The sequence below is a fragment of the Tauraco erythrolophus genome, chromosome 11 (assembly GCF_009769465.1).
Source record: "Tauraco erythrolophus isolate bTauEry1 chromosome 11, bTauEry1.pri, whole genome shotgun sequence".
Classification (NCBI taxonomy): Eukaryota; Metazoa; Chordata; class Aves; order Musophagiformes; family Musophagidae; genus Tauraco; species Tauraco erythrolophus.
Genome location: NC_141475.1, coordinates 30393892 through 30405398, shown reverse-complemented (window position 1 = coordinate 30405398; position 11507 = coordinate 30393892). Strand labels below are relative to the sequence as shown.

The following is an 11507-nucleotide window of genomic DNA, read 5'->3' as shown; positions in this document are numbered from 1 at the left end:
TACATCCCTTCGGATCTTCCCCACTAAACTTGTCTCTGAATCTTGCAATCTTTGAAATTACTTTGTTAAATTTTCACTTTTGTTACCTAGAAATCTATGAATCTATGAAAAGAAGCTATCCATCATCGCTTATTTTCTGCCACTCATTACTGGTGTGAAAAGATCTTTTGTAAAGCTAAAAAATTTACTTAAAGGATTCATATGTACGGCACCCACATGATTTTTCAGAAACTTGACGTTCCGTACAACCTGTGAACCCTTGTAATGACTCTGTACACGAAAGCACAATTTGACTGTACGAGCTAAACAGTTTTCTGCGCAATTCACTTGGAAAGCGGGGGAATTCTGACACCTTATGGCTGTTCCTGTATCTGACCAATGATAAGTCCTGAACATGCATGGCCCCAGCGTTAGCAGAAGCAAAACGCCCAGCTTACATGTTATTTGGATTCCTGTAAATTAACTGACACTCACGCAGTCTGCACAGAGCCCCCTGACACTCAAACAACATGACCACAGTGTCCTTGGCCAGAAGATGGAAGTTTATGACCCTTTGTGTTCGCTTTCTCCATTCACCTGTCAGTGCCTTCACTCACAGACACAGCAGATTCACGGGCAGCAATGACAACCTGCGCCTCGTGTTCATTGGGGCCCACCTCATCACAGCCACTGCAAAGCACGTCAGCAGGGACGGCAAGCGCATCTCCAGTGCGGGAGAAGTCAGCACATCTCTCACTAGTACTTGAAATCAAATCAGTCACTTTTGGGCAAATAAGTCACTTTTGGGCAAAATAATTCCCCTTATTTTCTTGTGTATCAGAATTCAGCTTAATATAATAATAAGTCACTTTGGCAAATAAGTCACTTTGGCAAATAAGTCACTTTGGCAAATAAGTCACTTTGGCAAATAAGTCACTTTGGCAAATAAGTCACTTTGGCAAATAAGTCACTTTGGCAAATAAGTCACTTTGGCAAATAAGTCACTTTGGCAAATAAGTCACTTTGGCAAATAAGTCACTTTGGCAAATAATTAGAAAAAATTATTATTAATAATGAATTAGAAAAATGAATTAATAATGCCACTTAGTGGTAAAGTGACAAAACCTTAGAGCGCAAATAAAGAAAGGACAAGTTATTGAGGGATGAGTCACTGGTTAAATTTAATCGTAGCTACTACTTCACAAACCAGGTAGTTCAGACTCCCGGTCTTCATTGTAATTTTAATACAAAAGTTTAGCAGTCTTTTTTGAAGCCATATAGAAAACTGGTTGACAGGCCATAAACATCTAAACTTAAATAGAGCCGTTATTAAATAAATTGCAGTCACTAATGACTCCATCGGAAACAAAATAAGACAGTTTTCGGGATTTAAAATGCAAATAGAATTGGAAAGCTCATGGAGAGTGTTTAATACTTAAATTATAACACAGCTGTAAGTTCACAACCGATAATGACACCTGCCCAGAACCAAAACAATAATCAAAGCTTTAGATTAAATAAAGAGAAATAAAAATGAGTCACTAATTAACAGCTGTGTTTAAATGTAGCTATTAAGAAAATTCGCAGGTGGTGATGATTCTTAACCAGAACTAACAACATTAAAAGAGTTACTTTTAAAATAAAATTAGAAAACTGTTAACAGAGTATTATGACCACTTCAATGTAAACGTGGCCATTTTGGGGGACAGCTGCCCCCCCCACCCCACAGATTTCTTTCAAGTACAACTACTTGAAGCTGCTGACAAGCACGTCAGCAGGGACGGCAAGCGCATCTCCAGTGCGTGAGAAGTCAGCACATCTCTCACTAGTACTTGAAATCAAATAAGTCACTTTGGGGCAAATAAGTCACTTCTGGGCAAATAAGTCACTTTGGGGCAAATAAGTCGCTTTGACTTTAGAAAACTGTTAACAGAGTATTATGACCACTTCAATGTAAACGTGGCCATTTTGGGGGACAGCTGCCCCCCCACCCCACAGATTTCTTTCAAGTAGAACTCAAATAAAAGTAAAACCAGTGCAAAACGAATATGATTAGTAAACAGTAACACTGAATTTTGAAAACTGAGAACACTAGTTGGGCATCATTAATGCCTCTCACTCACCGAGCAGCAGAAAAAGGGACAGAAAAAAACTGGGGAGAAGTGGCGGGGGGGGGAGGGAGAGAAGCAGCGGGGGGGGCAGAGGGGTTGCTCGCTCACCGCACCGGCAGCCGCAGCCGCTGCCGTTCCCGACACCCGAGCCCCGCCATCTTGCTCGAAGCGGCTTCTCAACGACGGACGGACGCTCCCGCCCTCCCGCAGCACAGACCTCTCCGCCCGGCACCGAAACCGGCCATCGGCGCTCCGGTACCGGCCCCTACCGCGCCCCAGGGCGGCCCGGAAGCGCCCTTCAGTCCTCCGGACTCACACTCTATTGGCCGGCAGTCCTCCGGCACGACGGAAGTGCCCGGTCAGTCATCCGAACTCACTCTCTATGGGCCGAAAGTCCTCCAAGGAGTCCCGCCCACCCACGCCTCTGCGATTGGCCCGCTGCTCCTGACATCTGCATAGCCACGCCCCCCGCGAACGCCTCTGCGATTGGCCCGCTGCTCCTGACATCTGCATAGCCGCGCCCCCTCCCCGCAAACGCCTCTGCGATTGGCCAGCTGCTGTGGAGACTGAAGCCGCCGCCGCCGCGCATGCGCAGTGTAGAGACTGGCATCGCCCCTCTCGCGCATGCGCAGTAGTAAAGACTGACGCGGTGCTCACTGCTGCCGCCTGGCGGACCGATCGCGGTACTGCATGTGGGCGCCGCGGAGGCGCCTCCGTGCTCGGCGTTGCCGTCTGCCGGTAACGGCAATGCGGTGCCGCAGTGCTTGCGCGATGCCGCCGCCCCGCTCGCTGCCGCCGCCCCACGTGCTCGGTGCCGGCGGGCTTTCGGCAGCGAACCGCCGAACGGCAGCGCCGGCGCCTCCCCGGCGGAAGCGGCGGGAGGTGGGGGGGGCAGAAGCGGCGGGTGGGGGGGCACAGAAGCGGCGAGCGGGGGCGGCGCTCACCCGGAGGAGGCGCCGGCGCTGCCGTTCGGCGGTTCGCTGCCTTAAGCCCGCCGGCACCGAGCACGTGGGGTGGCGACACCGCGCAAGCTCTGCAGCACCGCATTGCCGTTACCGGCAGACGGCAAGGCGGAGCACGGAGGCGCCTCGGCGGCGCCCACATGCAGTACCGCGATCCGTCCGCCAGGCGGCAGCAGTGAGCACCGCTGAGGGCCGCCCCCCCCGCATGAGCAGGCGATGCCAGTCTCTACACTGCGCATGCGCGGCGGCGGCGGCTTCAGTCTACGCAGCAGCGGGCCAATCGCAGAGGCGTTCGCGGGGGGGGCGTGGCTATGCAGATGTCAGGAGCAGCGGGCCAATCGCAGAGGCGTGGGTGGGCGGGACTTCTTGGAGGACTTTCGGCCCATAGAGAGTGAGTTCGGATGACTGACCGGGCACTTCCGTCGTGCCGGAGGACTGCCGGCCAATAGAGTGTGAGTCCGGAGGACTGAAGGGCGCTTCCGGGCCGCCCTGGGGCGCGGTAGGGGCCGGTACCGGAGCGCCGATGGCCGGTTTCGGTGCCGGGCGGAGAGGTCTGTGCTGTGGGAGGGCGGGAGCGTCCGTCAGTCGTCGAGAAGCCGCTTCGAGCAAGATGGCGGCGCGCGGGGCTCGGGTGTCGGGAACGGCAGCGGCTGCGGGCGGCGGCTGCCGGTGCGGTGAGCGAGCAACCCCTCTGCCCCCCCCGCCACTTCTCCCCAGTTTTTTTTCTGTCCCTTTTTCTGCTGCTCGGTGAGTGAGAGGCATTAATGATGCCCAACTAGTGTTCTCAGTTTTCAAAATTCAGTGTTACTGTTTACTAATCATATTCGTTTTGCACTGGTTTTACTTTTATTTGAGTTCTACTTGAAAGAAATCTGTGGGGTGGGGGGGGCAGCTGTCCCCCAAAATGGCCACGTTTACATTGAAGTGGTCGTAATACTCTGTTAACAGTTTTCTAATTTTATTTTAAAACTAACTCTTTTAATGTTGTTAGTTCTGGTTAAGAATCATCACCACCTGCGAATTTTCTTAATACCTACATTTAAACACAGCTGTTAATTAGTGACTCGTTTTTATTTCCCTTTATTTAATCTAAAGCTTTGATTATTGTTTTGGTTCTGGGCAGGAGTCAGTTATCGGTTGTGAACTTACAGCTGTGTTATAATTTAAGTATTAAACACTCTCCATTAGCTCTCCAATTCTATTTGCATTTTAAATTCCAAAACTGTCTTATTTTGTTTCCGATGGAGTCATTAATGACTGCAATTTATTTAATAATGGCTCTATTTAACATTAGCGTATTAATGGCTGTCAACCAGTTTTCTATATGGCTTCAAAAAAGACTGCTAAACTTTTTTATTAAAATTACAATGGAGACCGGGAATCTGAACTACCTGGTTTGTGAAGTAGTAGCTACGATTAAATTTAACCGTGATTCATCCCTCAATAACTTGTCCTTTCTTTATTTGCACTCTAAGGTTTTGTCACTTTACCACTAAGTGGCATTCACTAGTGCCTGTGATTTTTTTAAATTTTTTAATACCGACTAGAGTTGTTTCTCTCCAGATGCTAATCCCAATTAGTGCTCTGTTAACTTGTATTTTGCTGCTTGTGGTTTTATGATATAAACTGGGAGCAATTACTGTCTGTAAAGTTTTGCAGAGTAGCTGGAGACTGCGCATTCTTTACTTTTAAAGACTGTTCTCGTTACTGTTCTTTAAGTTTTTATTCTAAATGCTTTAAAGTAAATAACAAGTAGTAAAAATTAAAGTAACAGGAACATTGGAAATCCCAGGGAGAACAGCAGGAGCACCGTGGTGTGAGCGGAGGTCAGACGAGCGCTTCAGGCCCGCTCGGTCGCTCCAGGATTTGGCACTTTGACTCCAGCAGCCCTTTTTTTCCAGGAACCCCGAATTGCTGGGGGAGCAGACACACGCACAGCAGATAGGCAGCAGCGTTGGAGTGCCGGCTGTGCCGCTGCCACCCGCTGCGCCCTGTTAATGCTGCTGCACCCGCCGGAGCCCGAGCGACTGCCGCCCTCTTGGCTAATAGGTTCTGATGGAACTGGTGGCACTGAGACCGCCTGTGGGTGCCCGATGGAGACAGAGGAGCGTTGCGGTGAGGACAGGTGACGGGCATGAAGCGCAGCACTGAAACACAAAGAGATGGAAAAGGAGGAAAAAAAAAAAGGGAACGGGCTGCAGGACAGAGGCAGAGGATAACAAAGAGAAGGAGAGGGAGCAGGACACAAGGATAGAGAGGAGAGGGACGGAGAAGCCAAAAGAAATTTTGGGAAGCGCGAGGCGGGGGGAGGCCCGAGACACACAGGCGGCGCGCGGGGCTCGGGTGCCGGTGCAGTAGGTGATCTACACGCTCCTAAAGACACTAAGGAGAAGAGCGTCCTTGAAGCGGTCAGGAACGATTAGAAGGGAGATTCTTTATGCAGAACTGTCTGCCCTTGAAGGGAACATCCCGGAGCAGGGATAAACTTTATTCTCATGTTTTTCTGAGCTGTGAACGTGCCGTGACTTGGGGGAAAAGGGAATTGCGGCAGGGGGAGATGACGACCACCGACTCACGGACCACCTGCCCCGAATACGCCCCAGACCCCAAAAACAGGGGCGGAGGAGAGAACTGAGCGTGCGAAGGAATTTCCATGTAAAGCGAGAGAAAATGAACCGATATTTAAGAATGCGTAAATATGTTATGAATGATGCGTGACCGTAGCGTGTAACTAGTTTTCTGCCCAGAAGCCGGGTGTGCCGGCTCGGAGGAGGAATCCCCCGTGCACCCAGCGCTGCGATCAAGAGTGGCGCTTTCTAAGTCTCCAAAAGGAGTCTGGGAAGGTTCAGTTTTCCTTTTCAGGTGTCAGATCCGGCGACCCAGCTGGGACCCTCTCTGTTGGGCTGCAGGACCCGCTGAGAACAGGACTCCCTTGGGTACCCCCAGGCATTTCTCCGGCGGGACTCCTCGCCTCAGTCGGATCACTGCGGGAACAGACAAGGACCGTCTTAGAAAAGGTATTCTTTTTGGTTCTTTTTGGGTTGGGGAGCGGTCCGTTAGGGAGCTCTCCGTAAGTCGTAAGGTGAGGCTTGCGCAGGACAGCGTGTACCGGGCAGCCCAGCGCCTGAAAGGTGCGCTTTGGGTATCGAATCGGTTTTGATTGTGGGTTCCAGTCCCACCAGAAACCACCCGCTGGAGCCCGAGCGACTGCCGCCCTCTTGGCTAAAAGATTCTGATGGAACTGGTGGCACTGAGACCGCCTGTGGGTGCTCGATGGAGACAGAGGAGCGCTGCGGTGAGGACAGGTGACGGGTACGATGAAACACCGTGCTGAGTCGTGCACATGCAGCATAGTTTTATTCTGCGCGAGGCAGATGGCCGTCCTCAGCATCTGCACAGCTCTTCTCACGACACTGCCATGACTGTGCCCGTCAACGTGCCCTCAGCCTCTACGCCCGCATGAGAGCAGCTGCCCACCCGCGAGGTGACACCAGAGACCGTGAAGCCAAGTCAGTGCCTTTCGGCATTCCGATCAGCGGCTGGGGTGCAGGAGCAGAACGTGCCAATGGTGCTCACCTGGGGGGTGCTGCTGACTCCCGAGGGACAGGCGGCCCTGCGGAGGGTCTGGGGAGACTGGAGCGTTGGGTGGAAACAGCAGCGTGAAACAGAATGAGCCCGAGCACCGGATCCTCTGTCAGGGAGGGGTAACGCTGCTGTTGCGGTACGGCGCGACGTTGGGTCGACAGAAGACAGAGACAGGGGTTACCCTGAGCCCTCCTCAATGGGACCGGTCTGTCAGGCTCACACTGACAGCGTCACTGGGACAGATCCCTCTGGGCAGCCCGCTGACTCAGAGGGTGATTGTCTGACCTGTTCAGGGACCCTGTGCGCAGCGCACCAGGCCAGATGCCTTTTATCCCCAGTATCAATTGTTAAAGTTTCTGGAAATTTGTATTTATATATGACAAATTTTATTACATGTGCTTTTGACAGGATACAGATTCAAAGATAGCCAGTGATGGGTACTGACTGCAAAAACCAGAACTGATCAGTGATAATTCTAAATAGCTGCAAGGTGTTGGTAACTAAGCGTGCGTAACACAGAGCTCTTACCCAACAGGCGTCCCTGTGCGCGGGAGAAGAGAGGTCCAGTCCGTTGGCTGATCCCAGATGTTCCGATGGACGTCTTCCCCCAGCACCCCCTTCTCTTTAGCCATTTTTATACTTTCAGGTGGAGCTCGAGTGACTCTGGTCATGCCTGTCTTGGTCAGGATTGGTGTGAATTTTTCTCGCTTCGATTTAAAAGTATAGACTCGAAGAATTTTGTGGCGCATGTTCAGTGAGGGGTGGTTGCAGTAACTTAGGTAAGTTAGTAATGCAAAGAAGAATTTAGAGGATGGTGAGTGACCATAACAAGTCAAGTAGTAATCCCACCACTTTTAATGAAGGAAATAATACAAACAAAACATAAGGAATGTCACTGGGGAGCAGAAGCATTGGTAGCTCTCCTAAGGAGACACATATTCTCATTGAAAATGCTAGAAATAGCTAAAATGACAATTGGAAAATGTGGGATGCATTTAAAAAAAAAACCCAAACAATCTAGTTATAAATAGAAATACTGAAATCAGGAATGGAACCAAGAGATTACTGGCAAGTACATTTTTCAGAATTACCCCAGCAACGCGGGTATCAATACATTCTGGTAGGGGCTGACACTTCTACAGGATGGCTGGAAGCTTCTCCCTGTCAAACCAATCAAGCAAAGGAAGTCATTAAACAGCACTGCAAGAAACTATCCCGAGATTTGGGGCACCCATTGGAATTTCCTCGGATAGAGGTTCACATTTCATTGCAGAAATAGTACAAGGTGCTAGTAAAATTCTGGGAATCACATGGGATTTACATACACCTTGGAGACTGCAATCTAGCGGGAAGGTAGAAAGAATGAATCAAACACTGGAGAGACAAATTAGTAAAATATGCCAGGAAACTAATTTGAGATGGCCTCAGGCACTCCCACTAACCCTTTAACGAATTCAAGTTCAACCAAAAAGTGGAACATTGGTCAGTCCATATGAGTTATTGTATGGAAAGCCTTAGGAGTCTCCCGAGCCAAATCTGAATATGCACTGGGGAGGAAAACAAGCTGTATAGAACTATCTGCTTGCTTTAGGAAAAACTCTAACTGCGCTTCGGGGTGCGGCTGTACAGAGCAAACCTCTGTCTTTGCAGAATCCGGTGCACGACTTCCAACCAGGAGACTACATCTGTGTCAAGATGTGGACTTCTGAGCCTCTTCAGGAAGGCTGGAAAGACCTTTTCAGGTATTGCTGACTGACTTCACCGCCATCAAGACTGCTGAATCGGATGCTTGGATACACGACAGAAGGGTAAAGAAAGCCCCACCATTGTGGAAAACTGTAAATAGGGATCCTGAAACTTCAAAATTGACTTTGAAACATGTTTAATTTTGTGTATCATTCTGAAATTTTTGGAAAATGGATACTGTGGTGGAGATTAATGTTAGTGGGAACCTGGTTTGAGGTAAAAATTGAACAACAAGAAGTATCAGTGAAGTATGAAAATCAATTAAAACCGAGATGTAATTTTACTCAAATCCCCGACTTAAATCTTGACAAGTTGCAGGTGAATTAGAAAAAAAATAAAGAAAAAATTATATTTAAAGTTAGGTGTAGAAATAAATGAAGTAATAGTGCACCCTGACTATAAAAATAACACACACAAACAAAACAGAACTTGTTCGAGGTAGTTAATATTACCTTGAAAAATGAAGGTCAATATTGTTGTTAGTTAAGAGATGGAGAATCAGACCATAAAGTCTTTACAGTAAAAGTTCAAGTTCCTACGCAGGCGAAAAAGGAAAGAAAGATAAAAAATAAAAGACAAATAGAAGCAGAAAACTTAATATACCTCCCAAGAACATTCCCCCCCCCCCCCCCCCAAATATATAACGTTAAGATTAATCAAAGAGTTTGTGAAACTGCAAAACACGTCACAAATCACTGCTTGTTTACCCACACCAAAAGCAGTAGGTGAATCAATTCCATGGAGAATTCTAACCATGAATTTGAATAAATTAAAACATGAAAATGAAACTACACAATGTTAACAAAACTCAGTTGTTAAATAGCAATAAAAAGTGGAAATTATTAAAAAAAAGTGGAAATCTCCAGCAAATCCAGCGGATTGTGAAAAACTACTACATCATGTTTTTACCAAGTCAAGAAGGGTTTGAAATGTAGGATGGTGTTCTCATAATCAACCGATATAGAAAAATGTAAGCAAAATGATCATGGAATGGAAATGTGAAAAAACTAATCAAACATCAAATAAAGTGACAAGTTAAAACTCTGTTTGGTCAATGACCATTTTATCACAATTGCAGTACACAGCAAAGGCCACTTGGTATTTTACTTGGGACGGGTCAATTTTTGCAAGTTGGCCATCGGTGCAGGATAAAGGAAACTCAACACGAAAGAAGGAAAATCCAGTGTCACAGTGGAAATGTGAAAAGAAACAAAATTGCAGTATTGCTGACAGAATAATCCAAGATATTCCTCCTCCAACTGCTGCTTTAAAATATGGATGTCTTTGTCGAGGCCTTAAAAATAGCCTCGTATTGACTGAAACATACACTCCTAACAGAGGAACAATATTGAGTTATAAAAAATCTTCAATTCAGAGTCCAGGGCACTCAGTTTGAGCAAGAAGCGATAAAACCTGGACAACACATTTACCTTTAGAGAGCAAAGGAAAGCAAATAACTTTCGGCAAGCCAACATTATGGCCAGTTTGTAAACAGCTCCTTTCAGAGGAACTTTGAAAAATCTAAAATTAAAACGAACAAAAAAATCAGAAATAAGAATTGAATAAATCTTCCTCAGAGATAAAAATTAGTTGAACACTAGAATCCTCTTGTAGCAATATATATGACCAAGGAATTGATGTATCATCTAACAGGTCAGGTAAGGAGCCGGCAACCGTGACCAGAAAGGGACTGAAAGATGCAAATATACGATTACGAGCCGCTTCCAGAATAACTTTACAAAAGGGAACAGCTTGAAATATGCTCTGGCTTAAAGAACATGGTGCCTGTGGATACCTAAAAAAAAAACAGAATTAACCGTTGTTATAGACACATTCCAGATGTGACTCCAGATGTAAAATGTGACTTAGACTTACCAGAGAAAGCAGAAGAAAGCACTCAAGAACTTCAGCAGAACATGCAAGAGAGCTGGGGAGACAAAATTTATAATGGATTAGGATGGAAGTTGACTTCTTGGGAAAAATCACTAACTAGCACTGCAGCTGTCTTGTTAATAATCTTTTTGGTGATTCTTTTGATGTATTATTGTTTGAAGAGACAAATAAATAACAAAACTGCATTTAATCGGATGATTATCCAGGCAGTGGCCAGACAGCAGGCTGAAACGGAATCAATCCCAAGGCTCTCACCAGGATATAGTGAATGAAGTCCCAATAATGTAGAGAATATTCACCTTTTAGCATTAAGACGAAAGTACTGAAATGATTTTGAAACTTTCAAAGGGGGGAAATGTGACAAAACTTTGACAAAATAATTAAGATTTAATCAAGTAGAAAAGTTAGATAGAAAACTGAAAAGCAAAATGTGTAGGGGATTGTTAAGTTTAATAAGCAACTCTAGACACCTCACTAAGAAATTACTGGATCTTTCTGTGGATTGTTTTAAACCAAGGAACCACGGATACCTCATCCCCCAGCTACTGCATTTTTCTGTTTTGTTTTAAGAAACTCAGGAAACCGTCAAGGACACCAGTTACGCTGCTTGAAAACCCCCTTCCCCCTTCCCATTTGGATTTGAATATCAAGGATTCTCATCAGTAAAATTAAATAAATTCAACCAGTGACTGTTATAGAATATTGATAAGGTTATATAACTGATACCTGAAAAGGAAACTGAACTTTCCAAGACTCATTTTAGAAAGCAGATATTCTTTATCACAGCGCTGGATGCACGGGGACTCCTCCTCCGAGCTGGCACACCCAGCTTCTGGACAGAAAATTAGTTATACACTACAGTCATGCATAATTTGTAACATATTTACATATTCTGAAACAATTGGTTAATTTTCTCTCGCTTTACATGTAAATTACTTCACATGCTCAGTTTTCCTCCTCTACCCCTTTCTTTTGGGTCTGGGGTGTATTCAGGGCAGGTGGTCCAGGAGTCAGTGGTCACGATCTCCCCCTGCCACAATTCCCTTTTCCCCCAAGTCACTGCACGTTCACAGCTCAGAAAAACATGAGAACAAAGTTTATGCAGCTTCTGGGATGTTCCCTCCAAGGGCAGACAGTTCTTGATAAAGAGTCTCCTTTTTAATGACTCCTGACAGCTTCAAGGACGGACATCTCATTAGTTTCTTAGGTGTGTGTGCATCACCTACTGCCG

At 46.6% G+C, this 11507-nt stretch overlaps 2 long non-coding RNA genes across 2 annotated transcripts; one reads left to right on the top strand and one right to left on the bottom strand.

The window, feature by feature from the left end:
* The first annotated feature begins 5169 nt into the window (after positions 1-5169).
* Positions 5170-8429, top strand: LOC147528144 (uncharacterized). The gene is made up of 3 exons (XR_015222406.1): positions 5170-6069; positions 7173-7416; positions 8288-8429. It is a non-coding gene; the product is annotated as an uncharacterized LOC147528144 (long non-coding RNA).
* A 282-nt stretch (positions 8430-8711) lies between these two features.
* Positions 8712-11091, bottom strand: LOC147528143 (uncharacterized). Its single transcript, XR_015222407.1, has 3 exons — positions 11003-11091; positions 10259-10310; positions 8712-8918 (listed from the first exon to the last, which is right to left on the bottom strand). It is a non-coding gene; the product is annotated as an uncharacterized LOC147528143 (long non-coding RNA).
* Between the last annotated feature and the right edge of the window lie 416 nt (positions 11092-11507).